Source organism: Lissotriton vulgaris, chromosome 1_1, assembly GCF_964263255.1.
Source record: "Lissotriton vulgaris chromosome 1_1, aLisVul1.2, whole genome shotgun sequence".
NCBI lineage: Eukaryota > Metazoa > Chordata > Amphibia > Caudata > Salamandridae > Lissotriton > Lissotriton vulgaris.
The window spans coordinates 739,408,927-739,433,330 of NC_141685.1; the positions used below are offsets into that span (position 1 = coordinate 739,408,927).

General features: G+C 45.4%; 1 protein-coding gene across 1 annotated transcript in view; it reads left to right on the forward strand.

The window, feature by feature from the left end:
• The window catches only part of XPR1 (xenotropic and polytropic retrovirus receptor 1), a 588,907-nt gene that overhangs the window by 59,984 nt on the left and 504,519 nt on the right, over positions 1 to 24,404 (forward strand). The gene's annotated exons all lie outside the window — the stretch shown is intronic.

Sequence of the window (24,404 nt, forward strand, 5' to 3'; positions counted from 1 at the left end):
GCTGTAGGGTTAGATCAGGCTCCGGAATACAGTTAGGGTTTAAGAGTGAGAACTGGTGTAAAGGTTAGGGTCTTGGTTGGATTTATGATTCTGGTATTGTTACTGGTTAATGATATAGTATTATGGTTAAGCTTGGAGTACGTGTTTGGGTTAAATTACAGTCCAGGGAGGGCTAAATAAAAGTCGAGGTATAACAGTGATACATTTTATTTTTAAGACCACTCTTTGTATTTTCATTTCACATTAAAATACATTTATCTACAAGTTTTTTTTGCAACAACTTGTTTACTGCTAGTTTGTATTTCAGTTATTGTGGGACTTTTTTGCCTATTTAAAAAATATAATTTCACCTCTGTGACTGTTAGTAAGCAGTCACATTTCTTTAAAACTAATAACAGCTAAACACCTAAGGAGGAGACCACCACGTACATGTGTGTATAAATGAATTGAAAATGAGCAGCGAAAACAAGACGCCATTATAATTGCAATCCTAGCGCACTCTAACTCATGCATGTTTCTGATGAAGTTTTACTGTGGGTGACCTGCCTTCCATGATGCCAAAAACCATTAGAGGCCAACTTCATTGGTTTTTATTTTAGTTCTCAACACTCAACTAGAACGTTGCCTAAAATACGTTGTTTGCCATTAATATTTCGGTTTTGTATAATTATTTAAAGTTTGTGAAAATAGTGCCATCACAGTAACAAGGATGCTTGTGGTCTGCAAGCTGTGTTTTGACATTCACAGAGAATGTACGATTGTGATCACTATAATGTTGGTTTTGCTGTGCTCTGTTGGTTAGCAGTTCGAGGACATTAACAGATTCCATCATTAGTTCTTTCATAAATTGTTTGCAGACCATCTTTTACATGTCAGGTGACCTATTTGCGCCAAAGTGTATTCTATGGTGGGATTTCAAGCATTTAATGCACCTCTAGGACGGGCACTCACTCCCCCTGTGGTTCACACGTTGACAGGCTCACTACAAGGGGGCTAGGGAACATCCCACCAGCATAAGTATTGTGTGCTATCAGTGACCCTCCTAATGGACACCGAGCCATTCAATCTCAGCTGTTCCATCAGCCATACAGATATCAGTAGCTTCAGGGACCTCCACTATGGGCCCAGTGTCTTCCAAGGAAAGCTACACGATAAGGTTTGATTTGAACTTTAAAATTATATTTGAGTACATTTCTCTTGTGTTCTCATACTTAAAATTGCGGAGTTTGCTTTTTCTTTAATTCCTTATTAATATTCAGTCACCGCAGCATGGCTAGTGATTGAGAGTGTGGAGGAGAGTAGGATATTCACTTCTTTCCCCCCCACCAACTCCCTAACCTCCTTCAATGACAACAGAAACCCCAGGAGGCTGGTGCCGAAAGTCTTACTAATTTGTGAAACCCAGATAGTGTCTTCATGGCCTTAATTCCTTTACAGTCATATGGCTGTGACCCAGGCCACAGCAGGAAGGGAAACAAAAAGCTAGCTCACATGCAGATTTAGGAAGGTGTGAAAAGTTTTCCTTGCAGGCCTTTGGAGACTCCAGCCAGGGATTGCAAACCTCCACGCTGTCTTAATGCACGGGAGTTTCAGAAACTGATCTCATTCCATCGATTCCAGCCTTCTGCAGAGTGACGGCCAGTCTCTAGTCTCTGAACAAACCGACTCGTTGAGAGCTCCCTGGTCGGTTAAATCCTTGCGGAGTGACGGCCAGCCTCTAGTCTCTGAACAAACTGACTTGGTGAGAGCTCCCTGGTCTGTGAGATCCTTGCGGAGTGACGGCAAGCCTCTAGTCTCTGAACAAACCGACTTGTTGAGAGCTCCCTGGTCTGTGAGATCCTTGCGGAGTGACGGCCTGCCTCTAGTCTCTGAACAAACCGACTCGTTGAGAGCTCCCTGGTCTGTGAGATCCTTGCGGAGTGACGGCCAGCCTCTAGTCTCGGAACAAACCGACTCGTTGAGCGCTCCCTGGTCTGTGAGATCCTTGCGGAGTGACGGCCAGCCTCTAGTCTCTGAACAAACCGACTCGTTGAGAGCTCCCTGGTCTGTGAGATCCTTGCGGAGTGATGGGCAGCCTCTAGTCTCTGAACAAACCGACTTGTTGAGAGCTCCCTGGTCTGTGAGATCCTTGCGGAGTGAGGGCCAGCCTCTAGTCTTTGAACAAACAGACTCGTTGAGAGCTCCCTGGTCGGTTAAATTCTTGCGGAGTGACGGCCAGCCTCTAGTCTCTGAACAAACTGACTCGGTGAGAGCTCCCTGGTCTGTGAGATCCTTGCGGAGTGACGGCCAGCCTCTAGTCTCTGAACAAACCGACTCGTTGAGAGCTCCCTGGTTTGTGAGATACTTGACTTACATGGCCAGGGAGTCGCCGATGTCCCATGAGTACTTACCATTATCTAACCAACATCAATGTCATGAGCCCATTTCTCATTTCTTTGGGTTAAGGAGTCGTAAGACCACTGGCCGTATTTATTCTTTGCACACACAAACATATTTTCATAACATTTTACACAGTAACCATGTTATTTACATCTTGTTTACAAGTGAGATCTAGCACTAACAGTAAATGGGAATCACCTAACCAGAACTCCATATTGACTGCTCTCCCGAGTGGGAGAGCCTCTTTTAGTACGTCAAGGCATCATTAAAATATGGTATTATTACCCTGCATCCTCCTGGTTCAGCAATCCATTAGGTAAATCCTAGTGTGTGATAACAAACATAGATCGTTTGTGGATTTTCCTAACATTTATTTTATTTCTCTCAAACAACAATTAAATCTATCTAATCATTTATTTGCCACTTACGCTAGAGGCGTTGTGGGGAAACCTGCTTTGGCATTTTAAACACATGCAAGGTGCACGAGGCAATAAAGTAAGTTGTAGGTGGGGTTGTGTTTGCGAGGAAGGTGAGAGTTACTACATGGCTGTAGAAGTTTGTAATGGATGACTTTATTTATATGACTCGTCCTACCGCACAGACGTGCGACGGGTGCTGCTTTGTACCTCTGGCATGCAGGCAAAATGGAAAGCAACCCTTCTCTTCTCGCTTTGACTACTTACTTCAGACTGAAGACAAGTACAGGGGCTTGAGGTGCTGGCGTGTCAATGGAGTACAATACTGACAGTGTTATTGTTCTAGTGAAGCAAAGCCCTGTGTTATTTGGCACCTGTGAAAGAAGGTAATTGGGGTGCTGTCATGGCAGCAGAGTACAGTACTGAAAATGTCAACTTTTTAGTGGAGGAAAGTACAAAAGTGCTGGTGTGTGAGTGAAAAAGATGGTAGGATCTGTGTGATAAAATACTGCAAGTGTTATCATGTCAGGTGAAGTTTTGGCTTACAGACGAGGAACATGCCAGAGTGAATAGTGTGCCAGAGCTAGAAAGTGCTGGCACTATTCTCTTTACAGTGACAGAAATTTACTGCAGTGTTAGTGTGCTGCTTGCCTTTATCAGCTGTGATCCACTCTTCTCAACTGCAGCGGTAAGAGAAGTTGGCCATAGCCGCTATTCATACTGTTTTACCTGCTCGGTGTGGCCAGAGCTTTTGCCTAGTTTCTTGGAGTCACATGGCACAGGTGATTCAGATGTTTTTTTTTTTTTTTTTAATATAGCGCAAACTTGACCCGAATCGGGTATCAGAGCGCTTTACATAGCACCAGTTGCATTACATGAGAACACATTCATTTTTGTTAGGCATGGGGAGATTAAGTGATTTGCCCAGAATCACAAGATGTTCAGCGTCATTGCCGAGACTCGAACCCAGTTCCCCAGATTCGGGTTCGACCGCCCTAGCCATTCACCAATCCTGGAGTATTGCCCCTTTGGTTCATTGCATCCATTGAAGTTAAGTGTTTGATATCCAAGATGGAGAATTCCAGCCACTGGGGAAAGTATTGGACTACTTTTAACAGATGCATTTCTACTTCTGCATTGCATGTGCCTCTGACTCTCCCTGATTTAGTTGCGAGGTGGTCTGTATGTCTTCCACACTGGTGATGCAGTGTGTAAGACAGCTGCTGAGAGACTCCGAGAAGATGGACCTGGGTTTAGATAGACAAGGTGGGCAAGGAAGGTCCGATTGAGTGTAGGATTTCTTCAAACGCAACTTGAGTGAAAATACTGGAAGACTGTGTCTTGAGACACCTTTCTGAAATACAAGCGGATAGCTGGAATGCTAGATGCATGAAGTATTCGATGTGTTTTAGTGGGTCACTGGTAGTGCCTGAAGCTCTGCTCTTTGCTGAGGTGTAGCAGAATGAAGAGGCGACCAGGGCCTTCTGGAATGTGATTGCCTGGAACAGTTTTTTTTTAATTGAAGTTTGTGGGTACAACGAAGGGTCTTGGTGGTTATCAGAGGTGTCCAGGTGAAATGGGATTCATGCCAAAAGATGGTGTTCAGAGTCAGTGTGCTAAATTGAGATTGTAGTCTGGCAGTCGTGGCAGAGGGAGGGGAATATTTTTAACTCTAAAGAGAATGGAGGAAAGTTGTATCCATTGTCTGTGCGTGGCCTGTGCAGAACAAGATTCTAAACCTGCTAAGGCAATGGGGATTGGTAGATGGTTCACGTTCGTGTTTTGTGGGAAGTAGCTGCTGGGATGTGTACCCATTCCTTCAAGGTCTGGTGGATGGACAACCTGTGCCTTATGATGCTCTCACGATCTGTGAGGCTCTCGAGAAGCAGCTTAAGAGGCCAGTGACCAGCAGCACCCTGACGATGCCCGGTTCATCCGAGTCCTGGCTGAGTTGAGTGGGGGCAGGGAGTAGGCTGGGTAAATGTTTGTTCTCTGGGGACCTTGAGCTTACAGTTCTGCTGTTTCAGCAGACTGTGGCTGCTGGTGCATGCACTTCCCTAACCCCTTGCGTCTCACGCACTGGCCAGGAGCCCTAGTACTGCTGAGAGAGGCCTTCCCTCTTTGTGATCAGGTTTGGCTCCCTGTGTCCAAAATAAATGGAAGCATTGCACGTCTGCGTTGCTCCTTCAGTTGGTGGTCACTGGGAGTGGCGTAGGTGGCATGCCAGGTGCCTTATTGTAAATATTGGAGCAGGTTTGACTCTGTGGCCTGTGTAAAAGTGAGCAGTGCAGATCAGACACTGTGGTCTGGCTGTAAATGGGAGCAGGCAGTCCGAGTGCAGATGGGGCTCGTAATATTAGCAGTACTGGCGTGGGTTGGAAGCTAGCTTTGAAGAGTCGCAGTGAGGTTACCTTCCGGGGGAGGCTCGCTGTAAAGGGAAGAAGCAGTGTTGGTCTGACTGGAGTACTACCTGCGTGTAGCGTTTTAAATATTATCTCACAAAAAACACTGTATAGAGAACATTCACGATATTGTGGTAGTAGATATTCACGATACAATATTTTTGTGGGACACTATTTTTGTACTCTATATTCTGACTGCAAGTGGCTGATTCCAGGGCCTCCCTATAGATGGGAGCACTGTATGTCTGATTCTAGGGCCAGTTTGCTTATGCGGCAACAGACATCCGGTGTTATGTGGAGCTTTGCATATAGAGGAGCGGAAATGCCATGCCAACCTATAGAAGGTGATTATGCTCTGGTTCTCACCTGGGCCTCTAGTGCTTTTCCAGGATTGGTCTGTTGCCTACCTTTTCTGTTCCTGAGCTCAGCCCTTTCCTTTGTTGATGCTTTAGGATTACACGTTGGTCCCTCGGTCTTTCTTTGAATTTCCAGCCAGCCCACGTGCTGTCTTCTGGGATGTTTCGATTCTTGTCTCTTCTCCTGGTGTCCTCTTGAAACGCACAACCCTCATCTTGTCTGTTTTGTCGGTGACGTTTATCTTTCTTATGATTCCCACCCTGCGACGTGTTTGTTGCCAGGGGCACCTTAGGCCTGCGTCTTTGGTGGCTTCCTGCTCCCCCTTATTGGCTCACACCTGCTCCTTCGCCAGTTTAAAATCCTATATTTACACAGTGAAATTGGTTTCTATAGCCTTTGCTGTGTTGACATTTGATAGGGACATGGGTCGAAACTTGCGTGGTAAACTGCGAGGCTGAGTGAGGGGCGGGAGAAGTGGGTATGCATCCCTGGAGAGCGTCACGTGACTCCATACCCCGAACTCCTGTCTCCATCTGCTTCCTGCCTCATTCACAGCATCACGTGACCGGTCATTACTTAGAAATTATCACAGATTAATTGAGCCACATTAGCAGATTGATTGCCGGGACCCAGATTAACCTGTCATTGTATTCCTTGGAAAGTGATTGATCTCATCATGTATGGGCGACACTCCCTGGTATTAGCTTCTGTGTGACTTTCCCTAATAGCTTTAAGGTGAAACGGCTGCTCCCAAAAACATCTTAAGTGATTTATTCCAATGCCTATGCTGGAAAGGAAGCTCGAAACCATAAATGACTCTCTTGCACGTCTCTCCTTTCTGTAGTCACTGCATAGCCCCTCGTGCTCTCCCTGGTTGCCCACGCCATTCTGGCTCTGACAGCGGCCGTCAAAGCTGGTCCCTCCCCTCCTCTTCCGCTTTTGGCTTCCTATACGTCTTTCTAGATCTCGTTATCCCAAATGACGACATTTCGGGCAGGCCAACCCCCCTGGTTTATCATGTTCATTCTTTCTAGTAGTCGCGGGTGCTAAACACTGACCGGAGCTACTCTGTGCACTATGGCCCTTAAATGAAATGTGTATTTTTATGGATGTAAAACAGTTCGTGTTCTCTGTGTGTTGAGCGTATTTTACATTCATGTTGTGGGATACGTTCTTTAGAGGGATTGAAAAAGCCTCAGAATAAACAGTGAAGAGCTACGGTTCAAATTAGACAAAGAAAAACCAACGGACTGGCAGAGTACGTGGGTATCGTTCAAAGAAATTGCAGAAAAGGAAGACTGTGTTTACTTACCTGCCTGCTTCTGTTCCACTTTGTACACCGCTGAAGGGAGCGCCGAGGTGTATGATGGCCTTTTGTATTTTTTGTTTGTTTTATATAGCGCATTATAAGCGCAAATTCGACCTGAAGTTAGCAGAGCGCTTTACATGAGCACCTGTACCGTTACAGACGCACACGTTCATTTTGTTAGGCACTGGAAGATTAAGGGCCATATGTATGAAAAAGTCCATTTGTGATTATCAAATAGCGATTTTATGCGAATCGCTATTTGAGAATCGCAAAACGCTATGTATGTAGAAATTGCAAAGACTTTTGCGAATCCTACATATTCCTTGATTAGAAACCGTTAATTGCGATTCGAAATTAAGTAATACCTTCCCATTCATTCCTAAGGGCATAGACGACCATAGAAATTAATGGGAAGACATTATCAATTTGCGATTCGCAATTAGAGAATCTCAAATTGATAATGCCATTTCAAGGGTGCTAAGGTGTCAAAAGGACAGTCTGTTGCACCCCTGAAATGTGCATGTGCGCACATGTCGCACACATACATGTCCTAAGGGCATGTATGTGAGTCACATGGCACTTTGAAAAATGCAAAAAGTGCATTTTTCAAAGAAATCGCAAATTACCACCAACTTGAAGTTGGTGGTAATTTGCGATTCCTTATGGCCAAATTGCACTTTTATTGTGCTTCTTACATTGCATTTAAGGAATCGCAATTTGCGATTCCTTAAATGCAATTGCAAAATAGAGAATCGCAAAATTTGCGATTTCTTCTTTTGCGAGGGGTGTTTTGTGTCATACATTGGACACTGCTGATTTGCGATCGCAAACGCCGAAATTCTGTGAATTTCGGCGTTTGCGATTGCAAAGTTGCCTTCATACATATGGCCCTAAGTGATTTGCCCAGAATCACAGGATGTGGAGCATCCCTGCCGAGACTCGAACCCAGTTCGAGGTCGACCGCTCTAGCCGTCAGGCCACATCCTCTCCCCTTTGTTGCTGATGATAGAACTGTCGATGATAGGAGATTTAATATTTATTTTACATGCATGTTGATTTATGACGTGTATATTGTGGAGAAGTGTGGCTCACTGGTTAGAGGAGGCAGACCTGGAAGCAGAGGTCAGCCTGGGACCAGGGTTCATTTCCTGGCTCGGCGGGGTCTTGAGTCCTAAATTGTCCATGGACTCGACAATTCTCGCTCCGGTGCCTACTCGATTCACGGGTTCACACTCTGCGACTCTGGGAAATAGCTTGCTTAATCTCCACAACGGCCCCCTCGCGGCGGGATGCCTGGCTTTCACCTTGCGAATACCCTGCCGGGTTTATCTCACAGGGGAATACCAGGACGGGTTCCCTAAGCAAGCGCTTAGAAACCGCTCTAGGATTTGCGCTATATAAATTCCTGTCCATTTACATTTACATTTACATATTTTTCGACTATTTTGGCAGTCAATAGTTTTGTGTTTATTATACATGCCCTTGCAATCTCGAATGTGCTCCAGATTTCCAGAAATTGAACCTTCGCAGCCACAGCCAGAAACCACTTCTTGAATCCAAGTTAAAATTTGTAAGTCTCTTCCACCCCGCCCCTCCGATTCCTGAGTTGACCAATATGCATTTTTGCCCTTTACATCGTGACCCATATTCCTACCATAGGATCTATCTTGTCCTCTTTTTCAAAGCTGATTTGCTTCTGCTTGAGCAGAGCTTCTTCTGCAGTATTTGTTTTAAGCACAGTTAGCTGCCCCCATATGATAGCTAGTTGTCTTCCCCTTAAGTTAAGTTTTTTTTCTTGACTAAAATATTAACTGCTTTTATATCAAAGTTAATTACTCTCAACAAGCCTCTCATCAATTGTAACTGTGGCAAGTACTAGCCCTCTTACTGTCACCTTAAATGCTTCTTAACGTATTAATGAAGTGGTGTCTTCATTCTTATTTCTGTTAAAATATTTTTTATTCTCTTTTAACTGGATCTGCCTTATTTGTTGTGGTTTTAAACAACACCATGTTAAGCCTCCACACTTGTCTGTGGGTGCAGTTTTCCTGACCTGCCTGGCGAATTACTGTGTGAGCTTGCTTGTAAAGGGACATCTCAAATTTGGTTGCACTTTCCAAGTTTTGGTTCAGACCCAGGAATGTAAAAAGATAGCCCATACGTTAATACAATGTATGCACAAGTGAAAAAAAAGGATTAGTTCATTTTCGCTAGGTGCAGTGGGCTCCTCACACTGTCATGAGTCCTGTTTAATATGGTGCTTTACCCCCACCCCCAAAAAATAACTTTTCCAGAAAATTTGTCATACAACAATTTCTCTCCTCGTCCTCTAACTCCCTTTCTCAACCTGAACTGAGCTAACCGCTCTAACAATTCCTTCTTAAGGGGCTGTAGAGGCGCCCATTGGCCAATAAGAAAGCATCCCAACTCCCTCTGTCTCAAAGGCTAGATATTGTGTTGCACTCTCTCCTCCTTGTGCGGTACAATCCAACATCCTCCGTGTCATTGCTCCCCTGACCAAGGAACACCCCCTCCCATCGCCACGCTTGCAGCCCTGATATGATGCATTTTTTTGAGTGCGCCTTGTTAGTACCATTTCTTATCTACTGGACTGAGGTGCTGTAGATATTAGAAAGTGAGGGCGCAGTCTCCGCTACACTGTGGACATTGTATCAATGCGGTGGACCCATCTGTCACCTCTCTTTGGGGTTCATCAGCTTCTCGTCTTTGGTTCGGACTGTCTCCAATGTAAAGGATGAATTGGTTGGGGCTATGTCCCTCCCCAAGATGCAACCTAGATTGGCCCTCGTCCGGTGGTAATTGTTGACTGCTTGTCCTGCCAGCAGGAACATAAACCAAAACGGGCATAGCCGCCCTCAACAGATACTTATTTGGGGCATAATTCTTGTTTCACTGGAGGAAGATCTCTCCAAGCTGGAGCGTTGACCCCGACACAACATGCTATGTTTTGTTAATAGGGTCTACATATAGCGCAACAACTTGACCCGAAGGGGCATCTCGTCACTAATGAGACAGACAGATGGAGAAACAGCCATTAGAACAGCTAGGTCTTGAATACATGGAACAACTCGCTGTTGCGTAGAGAGGGTGTTGCGTAGAGTGTCATAGAGTGGAGTAGATTGTCATAGAGTGGAGTGGCATAGATTGGAGTAGTGTTGGAGAGCGGAATGGCATAGAGTGGTTTAGCGTGTTGTAGAGTTGAGTGGCATATAGTGGAGTGGCATAAAGTGAAGTTGTGTTCTGTAGAATAGAGTGGGGTAAAGTGGCACAGAGGGAGCTATGTAGAGCTTCTTAGAGTGGAGTAGTGTTGTAGAGTGGCGTAGCCTAGAGTTAAGTGGTGTAAAGTACAGTGGTGCAGAGTTGATTGGCATAGAGTGTATTGGTGTAGAGTGCATTGGTTTTGAGTAAAAGGGTTTCAAATACAGTGGCGTAGAGTGCAGTGGCATAGAGTAGATTGTTTCAGCGCAGAGTGAAGTGCCGTAGGTTAGAGTGTTGCAGGGTAAAGTGCAGAGGTGAAGAATAGAGTGGTGTAGAGTGCAGTTGTGCAGAATAAATTAGAGTGGCGTGCATTGATGCAGAGTGTAGTGGCGTAGAGTAGAGTGCATTGGCACAGAGTGCATTGAAGCCGAGTAGAGTGGTGCATAGAGCAGTGGTGTAGAGTACAGTGCTGCAGAGTAAAATAGAGTGCCGTAGATTGCAGTGACGCAGAGCACAATTTTGTAGAGTAGCGTGTAGTGGTGTAGACTACAGTGATACAGAGTAGAGAGGTGTTGAGTTCAGTGGTGTAGAGTACAGTTTTACAGTGCAAAGTGTTGTATAAAGTGCAGTGGCATGGAGTGCAATGGTGTAGAGTAGCGTGCAGTGGCGTAGACTGCAGTGGTGTAGAGTAGAGTGGCGTTGAGTTCAGTGGTGCCTAGTGCAGTCTTGCAGAGTAGAGTGTTGTAAAGTGCAGTGTCTTAGAGTACAGATTCCAATAGAGTGGTGTAGAGTGCCGTGATGTAGAGCACAATGGTGTAGAGGTGCGTAGCGTGCATTGGTGTAAAGTGTTGCAGAGTAGAGTACAGTCTCATTTAGTGCAGTCGTGCAGAGTAGTTGGAGGAGATTGCAGTGCCATATACAGTGCATAGGTTTTGAGTAAAGTGCGAAGTGCATTGGCGTTGAGTGCTGGGATTTAGAGTAGAGTGGTGTTAAGTAGTGCAGAGTACAGTAGCATAGAGTGGCATGGACTACAGTGGCATAGAGTAGATTGTTTCAAAGTAGAGTGAAGTGCTGTAGAATGAAGTGGTGCAGGGTAGAATGCAGTGGCAGAGCGCTGTGGAGTGGCGCAGAGTGCATTGGCGTAGAGTGGTGCAGTGGCGCAGTGTTGTGTTGTAGAGCTCACTTGTGTAGAGTGGTGCAGAGTAAAGTTATGTAGAGTGCAATGGTGTAGAGTGGAATAGAGTGGTGCAGAGGAGAGTATAGTGGTATACAGTGTATTTGTGCAGAGTAGATAGGCCTAGCGTGTATTGGTTTTGAGTAAAGTGGTATAGAGTGCATGGACTTGGAGTGTAGAAGCGTAGAATAAAGTGGTGTGGAGTGGTGCAGGGTAGATTGCAGTGGCGTAGAATGGAATTGCACAGAATGGTATAGAATGGTGTAGAGTGCAGTGTCATAAAGTGTAGTGGTGCAGAGTAGATTAGAGTAGATTGGCGTAGAGTGGAGCGATGTAGTGGCGTACAGTGCAGTGGCATAGTGTTGACTAGAGTGCAGTGGAATAGAGTGCAGTGATGTAGAGAAGAGTGGCAGAGAATGCAGTGTTGTAGAGTGGACTGGTGCAGAGTAGAGTAGAGTGCAGTAGAGCAGAGTGGCAGAGAGTGCAGTGTTGCAAAGTAGCCAGTCGAAGAGTAAAGTGGTATATAGTTGAGTGGCTTAGAGTTTATCTACGTGGAGTACAGTGGCATAGAGTACAGTGGTGCAGAGTAGAATAGAGTGGAGTAGAGTGCAGTGACATATAGTGTTGCAGAGAATAGTGGCGTAGAGTGCAGTAGTGCAGAGTAGATTAGCATAGAGTGTAGTAGTGCAGAGTAGATTCACATAGAGTGCATTGGTTTTGAATAAAGTGACGTAGAGTGAAGTGGTACAGAGTAGAGTGCAGTGGCCCTAAGTGCTTTGGCGCAGAGTAGATTGTTTCAGAGTAGAGTGGTGCACTATAGAATACAGTGGTGTAGAAATATCTGCACAGTTTATTAACAGACATTTACATTTTGTTGTGTGCTAGAAAAAAATAACACCGTACAGCCTTCCTCAAACACACCCCCATTCCCCAGCATGATTGTCTCATCATTTCTCTCACTTTGAAGTCCGAGAAAGAAAACTTAACACCATGTTCCATAAAAGATAGAGAATTACATGTGACTTCTTTCTTTGAATGCAAAACAAACGTGAGAAGATAAGAACAAGTTTGAAATACCTGTTTACAGATTCCAGTACTGGTGGAAGAATGGAGTAAACCAGGGTTTAGGGCAACGGAAGGGGCAGATTCAAGCTGGACAACCAAAACAAATAGAGCAGGCAAATAAAAAGCAAGCAACTGTGAGTTACCTACCACAAAGCCAATGGTAAGCAATTGGTGGAATACATTCCAAGGGTAGCTTTCCGAATTTCCCCAGCATCCCATTAGCAAACCAGACAGCTGCACTGTGGTAGGCTTCACCCTTAGAAGTGTGAGCTTTCGTTTAATACACTTTTGAGGATTTTCTCAAAGCACACATATGTTGGAGTCCTCCGTCTCTTCCTTTAAGTTCCTAACTCGACCCATTTTTAATGTCTTTGCATTTGTCCATGAGCTCTTTTGTCTGCTAATGTTAAAGGGATACTATACTTTGCATGTGTTGATGGGCTGCCTCATTCATCTTAATTCCTGCAGCTTCCAGGCGTTGGTTCATGCGTTGCATGTCGGACCGGAAGTCTGATATGCCTTTGCCCAAGTCTGCACTGACATTGTTGAGATTGTTGGCTATGTGTTTTTCAGTGCGCCTAACTTTTAGCTCAACCAGGCATTCTTTTATATCTTCTTTGGGCAGTGGTTGAAATGTTTTAGTAGACGTCTAATCAGCTGCAATTCCTTATGTGTTTGATGGTCGAATCTGCTGATATCCCTCTGCTTTTTAATTTGTGAGTTTTTCACATTCGGGGAGTTACTACAAGCTCCTTCCATGGTGGCTTCCACTCGGATGATAGGTAGTACATGTACCTGTCACATAGGTGGTAGAATTGTTGCCTTAGTGCTCCAGTTGAACGTTAAAGGTTCCCCCTGTTGCTTGAACCGCCAGTCTTTGGGTCAACTTCCTTGGTTGACTGTCTGGGATTCAAATGAACATCTAGGATTTCCAGTGTCTGGTGAGTTGACCTTCCCTCCAAGTTATCCATGGAAGGGCGGCGTGATCATTGTTTGATTTGTGTACCTCCCTTTTATATCATGTAACCATTGTGTCCAGATGTTAAAGTAGCAATGAGTCACCATGTACGGACCCTATTTGAAGTGTGTTGTCTCACCTCTCTTCTCCGGTGCAGATTTTCAGGTCAATGAACTCGCTGTCAAGGATCTGGATGTTTTTCAAGCACTCCTAGTGGGTAGGATTGCCCCCTTAGATGTTCAACCCTATTGCAATTTGCAGAGGATACTGCTCTTCAATTGGGCCCAATATTTTTGGTGGTGGGGGGTGGGGGGTCTATATTGTTGTGGTGTCTCATCTCCATACCTCCCTCCAGTACGGCACAGCTGCGGTACCCCCTTTTATGTGCTGAGGGCTGGTTGCTGTTGTGCTCAAGCTTGAGCTATCACCATGGTGCCCCCAGGGTAATGCCTCCCACTGGGCCACACTTCTCTAGCCGTGAGTATGCCTTACGTTTGTGGCATTCTCATCACATCCTTAGCGGTTGGGGGCTGATTCTGCTGATAGTTTGAGAGCTGTGTTTACGGTCTGTCATCACTGGGGTTTCCGGGTACCATCTTGCAACCAGCATGCAGTGTCCAATCTGAGCCTCTCATCTTTTTCATAAGTCTTGGCCGCCGCCTTTGTTGATCAACTCCATCAATGGGAAACTGGTGGCTTCTGCAGTGAGCTTATGGCATTGGGGCCTCTTGCATTATGAAGAGTGTGTCCTCCAGTGCTTACTGGTGTTTTTGATTTGCTGCTCAGTGGCCCTCTTTGACCCTCTAGTAGATCTTGTCAGTAATGAAAATGGCAAATTCTTCTCCACATTCTTTCAGTATGTGGTATGTTTAGCCGACTAGATTCTTTTAATAAATTACATAATAAATTACACAATTATCAGACCTTTTTTTTTTTTTTTTTTTTTAGCTGAGCTTTTTCTGAGATTTAAAGAACGTTCCAGTTAATTTTGCGGATGTGTTTCTTGTGATGGTATCTGATGGCTAAAAGGAGGGGTCTGTGAGGTGGTTGGGTTTTTCCTTCTCCTTTTTTCCATTCAGCTGATGCTCTTCTCTCTTGGGACAGATGGAAATATATATATTTGTTAAATTTACTCAGCTTTTCTGTCTGTCTTACTGGAGCAACCTGTCTAGGATGTTTGTTAGTTTTGTTTTTTAGGCATATGGATGTTTCATTAGATGAGACAAGTGTTTAAGACGTCTTTAGTTTTAGGTCTTGTTTTGGTGTCTATCTGGGTACTGTCTTTTCCAGAGTTGGTTAACCTATTCCATGGTTCCGTTGACCAGTTTCTCTCCATCACACTTGGGATATTGGGAAGATGAGTTGGCGCTGATACTGTGAAATGAATGAAGGCATGATTCAACCAGTCTATTGGAGGGGAGAGTACCACAATTTTAGGGTGCACTTTTTTCCTATTTTTTTTTATATATAAGAGTTTTAGGAAGCCATATTTGTGCGTAGGAATACCGAAATTGTGGTTAAAGTCACGTATATCAATGAAGAACAAAGAGTTTTCTGGTACTTTGTCTTTATTTGTTCCCCTTTTAAGTTAAAACCCTTTAGAAAGTCATTGACTGTGCATGGAAGGATTTGATTTGTCATGTAGAAAGTGAAGTTTTCTGTGAATTGTTTTTTATTTTGTCCTGGACTTTGGGTTTGGTGTGAAGTCTTCGGGCCATATGTATCAAGCCTTTTTCCTGTTTGCAAACAGGCTGATACTCAGAATCGGCCGGTTTGAGAATTGGAAAAAGCCTTTTGGTAAGTATCATCCCAAAAGACCATTGCAAAATAGAGAATTGCAAAATTTGTGATTCTTTATTTTGCAAATGCAATTAAGGAATTGCAAATTGCAATTCCTTAAAGGCAATTCCGGAAGCCCCAGAAATTTGCTATTTGTCCATAAGGAATTGCAAATTACCACCAACTTCAAGTTGGTGTTAATTTGCGATTTTCTTTAAAAAAGTACTTTTTTTGATTTTTCAAAAGTGCCATATGACTCACATACATGCCCTTAGGTCATGTATCTGTGCAAAATGTGCACACATGCATATTTCAGGGGTGCAACAGGGTATCCTTTTGACACCCTTGCAACCTTGTAATTCCATTCTCTATTTGCGATTCTCTAATTAGTAATCGCAAATTGAGAATGTCTTCCCATTCATTCCTATGGGCCTTCTAGTCCATGGAAATGAATGGGAAGGTATTCCTTATTTGTGAATCTCAATTTGCGATTTGCAAATAAGTAATATATAGGATTCGCAAAATGTTTAGCAAATCCTACATACATTGCATTTTGCTATTCTCTAATTGTGATTCCCAAAAAATCCCAATTTGAAAATCACAAAACTCTTTTTTGATACATATGGCCCTTAATGACTTAAATGTGAAGATATTGAGGTCTGTGAGCTGGTTTTGGAAAGAGGTTTGTTCAGGAGTCCACAGAATGGGATAGTTGAGATTAGTTTTGTGGCTCACTGCTGCTTCTTCTCCAGCCCTTCCCGCTTGATTTTGCAAAGCAGTGTTTAAAGTCTTCAGGAACAGCTATGCCCAGACTGAGGTGTGAGTTTACCACGTTGCAGTGAGGAACAGTAAGTCGAACTTGCATAAAATGTCTGCTATTTTGAAGTATTTAAGGTGGCTAGTTTGTGAGGATGTGTTGGAGACATGGCTGCGAATCACTCTCTGAGGTAAGATGGGGAGTGGTGCTAACTTGTCTGCAGCTGTAACAGGAGCTGGTTTTTGTGCCCTTATTAGTCTTTTCGTCCCGTCTGTGTCGGATGTTGCCTTTGTGTTTGGTTTGCCTGTGTTCACTGAGGGTGGGGCAATAAAAAAACATGTTGGTTATTTAAAAAATAAATCTTTTTATTCAGGTTTATCATTCTAAACCCATACAAACGTTACATATCCTGAAAGAAACCTCCAATAGCTGCAACACTTAAATGCAAACGCCACATGGCGCAATGGCCACTTTAAATCAGGGTGAAGGCATTTAACCTTAGTTCATAAAGTCCAAGGGGCCACTGTCAAAACCATTTAACTCCCAGGCTGAGCTGGAGCACCCCCAGCTGCCCAACACGGCCCAGCTCACTCACCTTCATCATCATCAGACCTCTTAACCCAGATGTTTGCAAACTTCCATGGGCAGCCCCGCACCTTACATATCGGCTTCTCTGCTCGCCAGCACCACTCCATATTTCCTCTGTGTCGGCAGTACTGCGCTTCCCCAGACCGCACCACATCCCTTCAGCCCACCCCAGACATGTTGGTTATTATTCTATGTTTGCCAATCGTGCCTAGTCTATAGAAATGTTCTTAATTGCACTATTCCACCCACTAGTACATTGCACATTGTGTGCATTCACAGGATAGGAGAACTTCACCTTTCAGAATACTGCTTTGCCCTAGGAATCCATGAGATTGTAGGGGTCTCGTACGGCTGCACTTGTGTGTCTGCATGCACAAATGTGCACGCATACATATGGGAATGTGTGGTGTGCGTTTGTCCAATTTTTGTGCTGGAGGGTGACGTGAGACTCTCAAATCCTGATCCCAGTTTAATTACAAGCTTCTATTGAATTGGAATGTTAACAGACGTTCATAAACTTTGAAGATAACCTAATCACCACTGTGCCCACCTGGGTGAGGCAAATATAGCATCTAATTCAGCTTCATTTAACAGATGGATATGGTTTTGGATAGTGCTGCAGGTTTTATTGCCTTTGCCAGGTGCAACGGAAATACTTTATCGTAGGACAGATTCCATGAACCTGGCTACTTAAGAAACCAAGCATCATTGCCCTGTTTGATGCTGTGGCTGTCGCGGGGAGCCGGATGTCGATGGTCCTCCTAGACGCCGAGAAGGCCTTTGACCAGGTCTCATGGGCGTTTTTGTGGGCAGTGTTAGAACAAAATAATATGGGACCCTGTTTTATGAAGTCTCTAAAAGCAATGTACTTCTCACCGAAGGCCAGAGTTCAGGCGATGGGTCAGGAGTCGATGCTCTTTGATATATCTCGTGTGACAAGACAGGGCTGCCCATGTTCTCCGATCCTCTTTGCCCTCTATATTAATCCCCTTATTTTAAAATTACTAAATGCTGAGCCAATTAGACCAATTACTTGGGGCCCCTTTGATACTAAAATATTAGCCTACGCCGATGATGTGGCGGTAGTAACATCACACCCCATGGAGGCAATAATTGAAATTGAACAGATCACTCAAACATTTGGCCAAGTTTCGGGTTATTCCTTAAATAGGGATAAAACGATGGTTATATGTACCCAAAATACTCAATTTATAGATTCCAGGAAAGTAGAAAGTGCTGTTTATCTGGGAGTTCGTATATCCCCCCAAATTGACGAGATCATCAAAATAAACTATGATCCTCTTATACAAAAAATTAAAACAGATTTAAAACGGATAGATGACATACATCTCTCGATTATTGGAAGAGGTAACTTTCTCAAAATGAATATTCTACCCCGGGTCCTATATTTGTTTCGAGCAATCCCGTTATTGGTAGATGACAAAACCATTAAGGCTCTCGAATCCCAGATGAGTAAGTTTATATGGGGATATGGGAAGATAAGGAGATCTATCCGCTTTCTATCTCTTCCAGTTATAAGAAGGGGGCTCGCAATTCCTAATTTGGGATTTTATATGTTGGCAGCTCTGTTACAGCAGATGACAACACTATTTTGTGTAAAATCTTTGGAAAGTGAAACAGGGGAGAACCATATACCTTCAATATTCGAACTGGTCATCGGAGATAAGGCTAATGGCCTTCTAGTAAAACAACTTGAACCATCATATTTCAAGAAAGTAAAATTTAAGATTATATTGAGTGCCTGGGGTATATGGAAGAAAACTCGAAGACAATTGAGTATTCCTAAGTATAATAAGTACACCTCGTTATGGCACTCTACCTTACTACCACCACTTATATATGATGTGCTTGCTAGGAAATGGGAAACTCTAGGAGTTTTAACCCTTGGTGATTTCTTATTGCCTCCAGTCGGTCAAAGATTTCGACAGCTGCAACTTAAATTCTCTATTTCTAGCAATAGTGCATTTAAATTTATTCAGATCAGTACGATTCTAGATCTAAAAAAGGCGGATATCATACTAGAGAATATCCCTTTATTTGATTGTTTAGTTAGACCTCTAATCAGGATCGGCATGATCTATGATATTTTAATTGATAGTCAGCGGGATGATGTTGTTTCTATTGAGCAGGGTTGGTCAAGGAAATTAAACAACCCAATGTTGATATTGATATGTCACTTATAATGTTAACAAAACTGTTTGTCTTCCAATCTGAAAGCACAGTTGTATAAGACTCTTTATGATTTATATTTTACACCCGCTAAACTCTTCTCTTGGGGAAAAAGAGCTACCTCAGAATGCCCTAGGTGCGGAAAAACTGTGGCACATCTGCTTCATATGCTTTATGAATGTGAAAAACTAGCAGTTTTGAAAAATATGATAACAGGATTTTGGCAGGAAGTGTTTGGACATCCAGTAGCCGAATCCCCTACCCTGTACATCTTGGGTTATGATAATACACTATCGCATACCATCGAAGAAGAAACATCTCTCTTTTTGGGGACAGCTGTGTACCGTATAATAACAGCACGCTGGAAAGACACAGATCCCCCTAACTTTCAGATTTGGTTATCTCGACTCTTAGGAATGTTTAATCAAGAGAAGGCGATTTTTGCTTGTAAAGGTGTGAGGGCGAAAGCCCGGGGCATTAAGATTTGGAAACCAATTGAAAACTGGAGTAATAATACCAGAGTGGGTAACTAGGCTTTCCCTACTAATGTAAATATTGTTGTGGTGTTTTTCTTTTTATTTCTGATATCTGCTTATTATTTTGATTGTTGTTTTATTTTCGTTTCTGTTAAATATGATTGGAGATCAAAATGTTGTTTTTACTGTCTTTCCGCAATTATGAGATGCCAAATAAATAAAAAAAAGAAAAACAGAAAAGAAACCAAGCATCCAGAAAACCATCCTTTTAAAATGGAAACACATTTGGATTTGAAATTTACTGCAATACGCAGCCCTCTTTCGTCCCAATCAATAGTTTGTTTTAAAGATTAAAACTGGCTTACAGAAAGGCTTGCCTGCACGTAACTTTTTTTTCCCCTTCCTCATCTCATTGTGAAACTTTTCGGAGATTATTTTAATGGCAATCTTGTATAAGAGTTCTCTTCGAGATAGGTAGTCACAATATGTTTGGAAACAGCTCATTGGTGTTCACTCTGAACCTAAGTGCAGATGAGATTTTCATATTTGTGGTTGAGGTAAAGACATTCAGTGCAGACTTCGCTCACAAGCAGCCCCACGTTACGGGTGGTCTGCGCTCCATGTCACTTATAGGTTTCTGTGTTTTAAATGACTGCTTTATAGTGATTTGTGCTTTCAGTTCACTGATATGACTTGTGGTTGTGTGTGCCCCGCACTAACAGTGAATTGTTGCCTCATCTACCTCATTTTGGGTTACCTTTTTTTCCATACAAGCTAAAGAGCCCCCCTAGACTTTTGGGGTTATGCTGAGGCACAAATGCCTGCCCTTTTTAGGTCTCGCCTGGACATCGCATCCGAAGGATGCGTCCAGGCTGGAGACTTAAAGCTGCCTGACACGGGGGAATGAGGGACAAGAAACTGTGACGAGCTTATCCTGGCTGGATTGAGCTGCGTGCACGCGCGTCAACATTCACGCATGCGCACATCACAGCCACACGCATACACAGCACTCACGCATGCGCACATACACACGCACACCCCGTCACCTACACGCATACACAGAGACCCCTCCACACACACCAGCCCCTCTCCTCTCGGCTCCACACACACGCACACGCATTTACACTTACACAGACACGCAGGCACCCAGACAGGCTACCCCCCCCCCCGTCACACACACGCATACACACAGACTCCAGGACACATACACATGCACGCTCACACACATACACAGTCCGCCGCCGCGCGCGCGCACACAGATGCCCCCCCCCCCCCCCCCCCCCCAACAAGGCGAAGCCCCACTCACCGGCATCCTCAGTGCAGCGGCTCCCACCGGCAGCAAGACTCTTCTTCCCTTCTTCGGCACCGGGGCGCAGGGTAGGCTCCTGCCTGCTCCGGTGCGCCAAACAATCGCGGCTCTTCCGTGGGAGGCGGGGTAGGCTCCCGCCCTCCTACTTCCGGTTGTCCCGCCCGGCCTGCCTGACTTCCTGGTCGCAGGCCGGCGCAAAACGCTGCATAAAAAATGCGCGCGTCCCCTCCAGCCACTGGCGTAGCTAGGGGGGGGCGAGGGGGGCGGTCCGCCCCAGGCGGCACTAAGTTGCGGGCGGCGGCTGCGCAGGATTTTGGTAGGGAGTCAGTCGGGACTGAAAGGGACAGTGATGTACAAGCCGGTCACCCGTCACCCCCGACGTCCGGCTATAACTGAGCAGCTGGCACTGCACACGTGTTGGAAAGTGCAAGCGCACATGCTTGCAAATACTGCACCACCTACCTTAGTGGTGGTGCAGGGCTCGGCTTACAGTGTATGTGGATCCCAGGGCCGTCAATCTGGTAGCGCGCGAAAGCGCTAATGACGGCCCTGGGAATCTTTTTCAGCCAGTCCCCGCGCTGTACAGAAAAATATACTAGTTACGAGCACCACCGCCATGGCCTCTCTTTAGTGGATTCGCTGCAGTGAAGAGCGATTTACAGGCAGCGATCAGACAATCCAGCTGATTAAGAACAGCAGCAGTCTGAGTCTCACAAAGTTCGAGACCGACCACCGCACCGCTTCGAGAACCCCGACCGGGCTGTGAGTATTTACTACATATAGTGCTAATTATGCCTGGCGAGGCGCTAAAATATTTATTAGATAAGAATGATTGTAGTAAAATACCTCGTCATTCATGGCCCACTTCTCAATTTGGAACAACAACAATATTATTACCGGAACACTTTGACCGTCACTTATGAGTTAATATAACAGATTGAAAACGCTTTTCCGTTTGTTCTTTTTTTACACCTGTCATTTTCTCAGAGTTTTACATACACGCTAAGCACATGGTCTTTGATTTGTGACTGCTTTATCCGCTACAAAACATAGCCAAAGCTCTTTCAGTGCAAGCTTCCATACAACACCAGATTTTCCCACATAAATGTCAGACAAAGACAACATCCTGCCTATTTATCACAGGCAGAGTTTCACTCCTAGTCGTTTAACCACCAGCACTTTTCAGGAGTTTTACAAACGTCCAAAGTTAAGACAAATCCCCGAATGCTACTTATTATTGACTTAACAACAGCCTGCACTTGCTTAAGGCGTCATACTTGAAATGGGGCCACTTAGCTGCTGTTAAGAGACGTACAACATACATTACTTTTCCTTTGCACGTAGTTGATGTGGGATAAATGTGTTTTTAACCTATGAGGCTTGGTATTTTGTTGGAAAAAGGTCACATACAGTGACAACCTTGATGTTGATGAGCGTTTGAAAGCATACTGGGTGAGTGCACAGTTAAGCTTTCTTGCACAAGGCACACAACTAACTAAATCGACTTTTAATGCTTTTGTAAACAGTGAGTGCAGAGTGACAGTGAGTGCAGAGTGACAGTGAGTGCAGAGTGGCAGTGAGTGCAGAGTGGCAGTGAGTGCAGAGTGGCAGTGAGTGCAGAGTGGCAGTGAGTGCAGAGTGGCAGTGAGTGCAGAGTGGCAGTGAGTGCAGAGTGCAGAGTGAGTGCAGAGTGAGTGCAGAGTGAGTGCAGAGTGAGTGCAGAGTGAGTGCAGAGTGACAGTGAGTGCAGAGTGACAGTGAGTGCAGAGTGACAGTGAGTGCAGAGTGACAGTGAGTGCAGAGTGCGTGCAGAAACAGTGAGTGCAGAGTGCGTGCAGAGTCAGAGTGAGTGCAGAGTGACAGTGAGTGCAGAGTGAGTGCAGTGACAGTGAGTGCAGAGTGACGAGTGCGTGCAGAATGACAGTGCGTGCAGAGTGACAGTGAGTGCAGAGTGCGTGCAGAGTGACAGTAAGTGCAGAGTGCGTGCAGAGTGACAGTGAGTGCGGAGTGACAGTGAGTGCGGAGTGACAGTGAGTGCAGAGTGACAGTGAGTGCAGAGTGCGTGCAGAGTGACAGTGAGTGCAGAGTGAGTGCAGAGTGACAGTGAGTGCAGAGTGACAGTGAGTGCGGAGTGACAGTGAGTGCAGAGTGCGTGCAGAATGACAGTGCGTGCAGAGTGACAGTGCGTACAGAGTGCGTGCAGAGTGACAGTGCGTACAGAGTGCGTGCAGAGTGACAGTGAGTGCAGAGTGCGTGCAGAGTGACAGTAAGTGCAGAGTGCGTGCAGAGTGACAGTAAGTGCAGAGTGCGTGCAGAGTGACAGTGAGTGCAGAGTGACAGTGAGTGCAGAGTGCGTGCAGAGTGACAGTGCGTGCAGAGTGACAGTGAGTGCAGAGTGACAGTGAGTGCAGAGTGACAGTGAGTGCGGAGTGACAGTGAGTGCAGAGTGCGTGCAGAGTGACAGTGAGTGCGGAGTGACAGTGAGTGCGGAGTGACAGTGAGTGCAGAGTGACAGTGAGTGCAGAGTGACAGTGAGTGCGGAGTGACAGTGAGTGCGGAGTGACAGTGAGTGCGGAGTGACAGTGAGTGCGGAGTGACAGTGAGTGCAGAGTGACAGTGAGTGCGAAGTGACAGTGAGTGCGAAGTGACAGTGAGTGCAGAGTGAGTGAGTGCAGAGTGACAGTGAGTGCAGAGTGACAGTGAGTGCAGAGTGACAGTGAGTGCAGAGTGACAGTGAGTGCAGAGTGACAGTGAGTGCAGAGTGACAGTGAGTGCGGAGTGACAGTGAGTGCGGAGTGACAGTGAGTGCAGAGTGACAGTGAGTGCGGAGTGACAGTGAGTGCAGAGTGACAGTGAGTGCGAAGTGACAGTGAGTGCGAAGTGACAGTGAGTGCAGAGTGACAGTGAGTGCAGAGTGAGTGAGTGCAGAGTGACAGTGAGTGCAGAGTGACAGTGAGTGCAGAGTGACAGTGAGTGCAGAGTGCGTGCAGAGTGACAGTGAGTGCAGAGTGCGTGCAGAGTGACAGTGCGTGCAGAGTGACAGTGAGTGCAGAGTGCGTGCAGAGTGACAGTGAGTGCAGAGTGCGTGCAGAGTGACAGTGCGTGCAGAGTGACAGTGAGTGCAGAGTGACAGTGAGTGCAGAGTGACAGTGAGTGCAGAGTGACAGTGAGTGCAGAGTGACAGTGAGTGCAGAGTGAGTGCAGAGTGACAGTGAGTGCAGAGTGACAGTGAGTGCAGAGTGCATGCAGAGTGACAGTGAGTGCAGAGTGACAGTGAGTGCAGAGTGAGTGCAGAGTGGCAGTGAGTGCAGAGTGGCAGTGAGTGCAGAGTGACAGTGAGTGCAGAGTGAGTGCAGAGTGACAGTGAGTGCAGAGTGACAGTGAGTGCAGAGTGACAGTGAGTGCAGAGTGACAGTGAGTGCAGAGTGACAGTGAGTGCAGAGTGACAGTGAGTGCAGAGTGACAGTGAGTGCAGAGTGACAGTGAGTGCAGAGTGACAGTGAGTGCAGAGTGACAGTGAGTGCAGAGTGCGTGCAGAGTGACAGTGAGTGCAGAGTGCGTGCAGAGTGACGCAGAGTGACAGTGAGTGCAGAGTGACAGTGAGTGCAGAGTGACAGTGAGTGCAGAGTGACAGTGAGTGCAGAGTGACAGTGAGTGCAGAGTGACAGTGAGTGCAGAGTGACAGTGAGTGCAGAGTGACAGTGCGTGCAGAGTGACAGTGCGTGCAGAGTGACAGTGAGTGCAGAGTGACAGTGAGTGCAGAGTGACAGTGAGTGCAGAGTGACAGTGAGTGCAGAGTGACAGTGAGTACAGTCACTCAGCACCACCACATTATCAGTCAGAACCACCACAGCATCACTCAGAACCACCACAGCATCACTCAGCATCACTCAGCACCACCACAGCACCACCATAGCACCACTCAGCACCACCACTGCATCACTCAGCATCACCACAGCCCCATTCAGCACCACCACAGCACAAATATGTTCTCTCAATGTTTCAAGCTTTATTACAAATGTCACA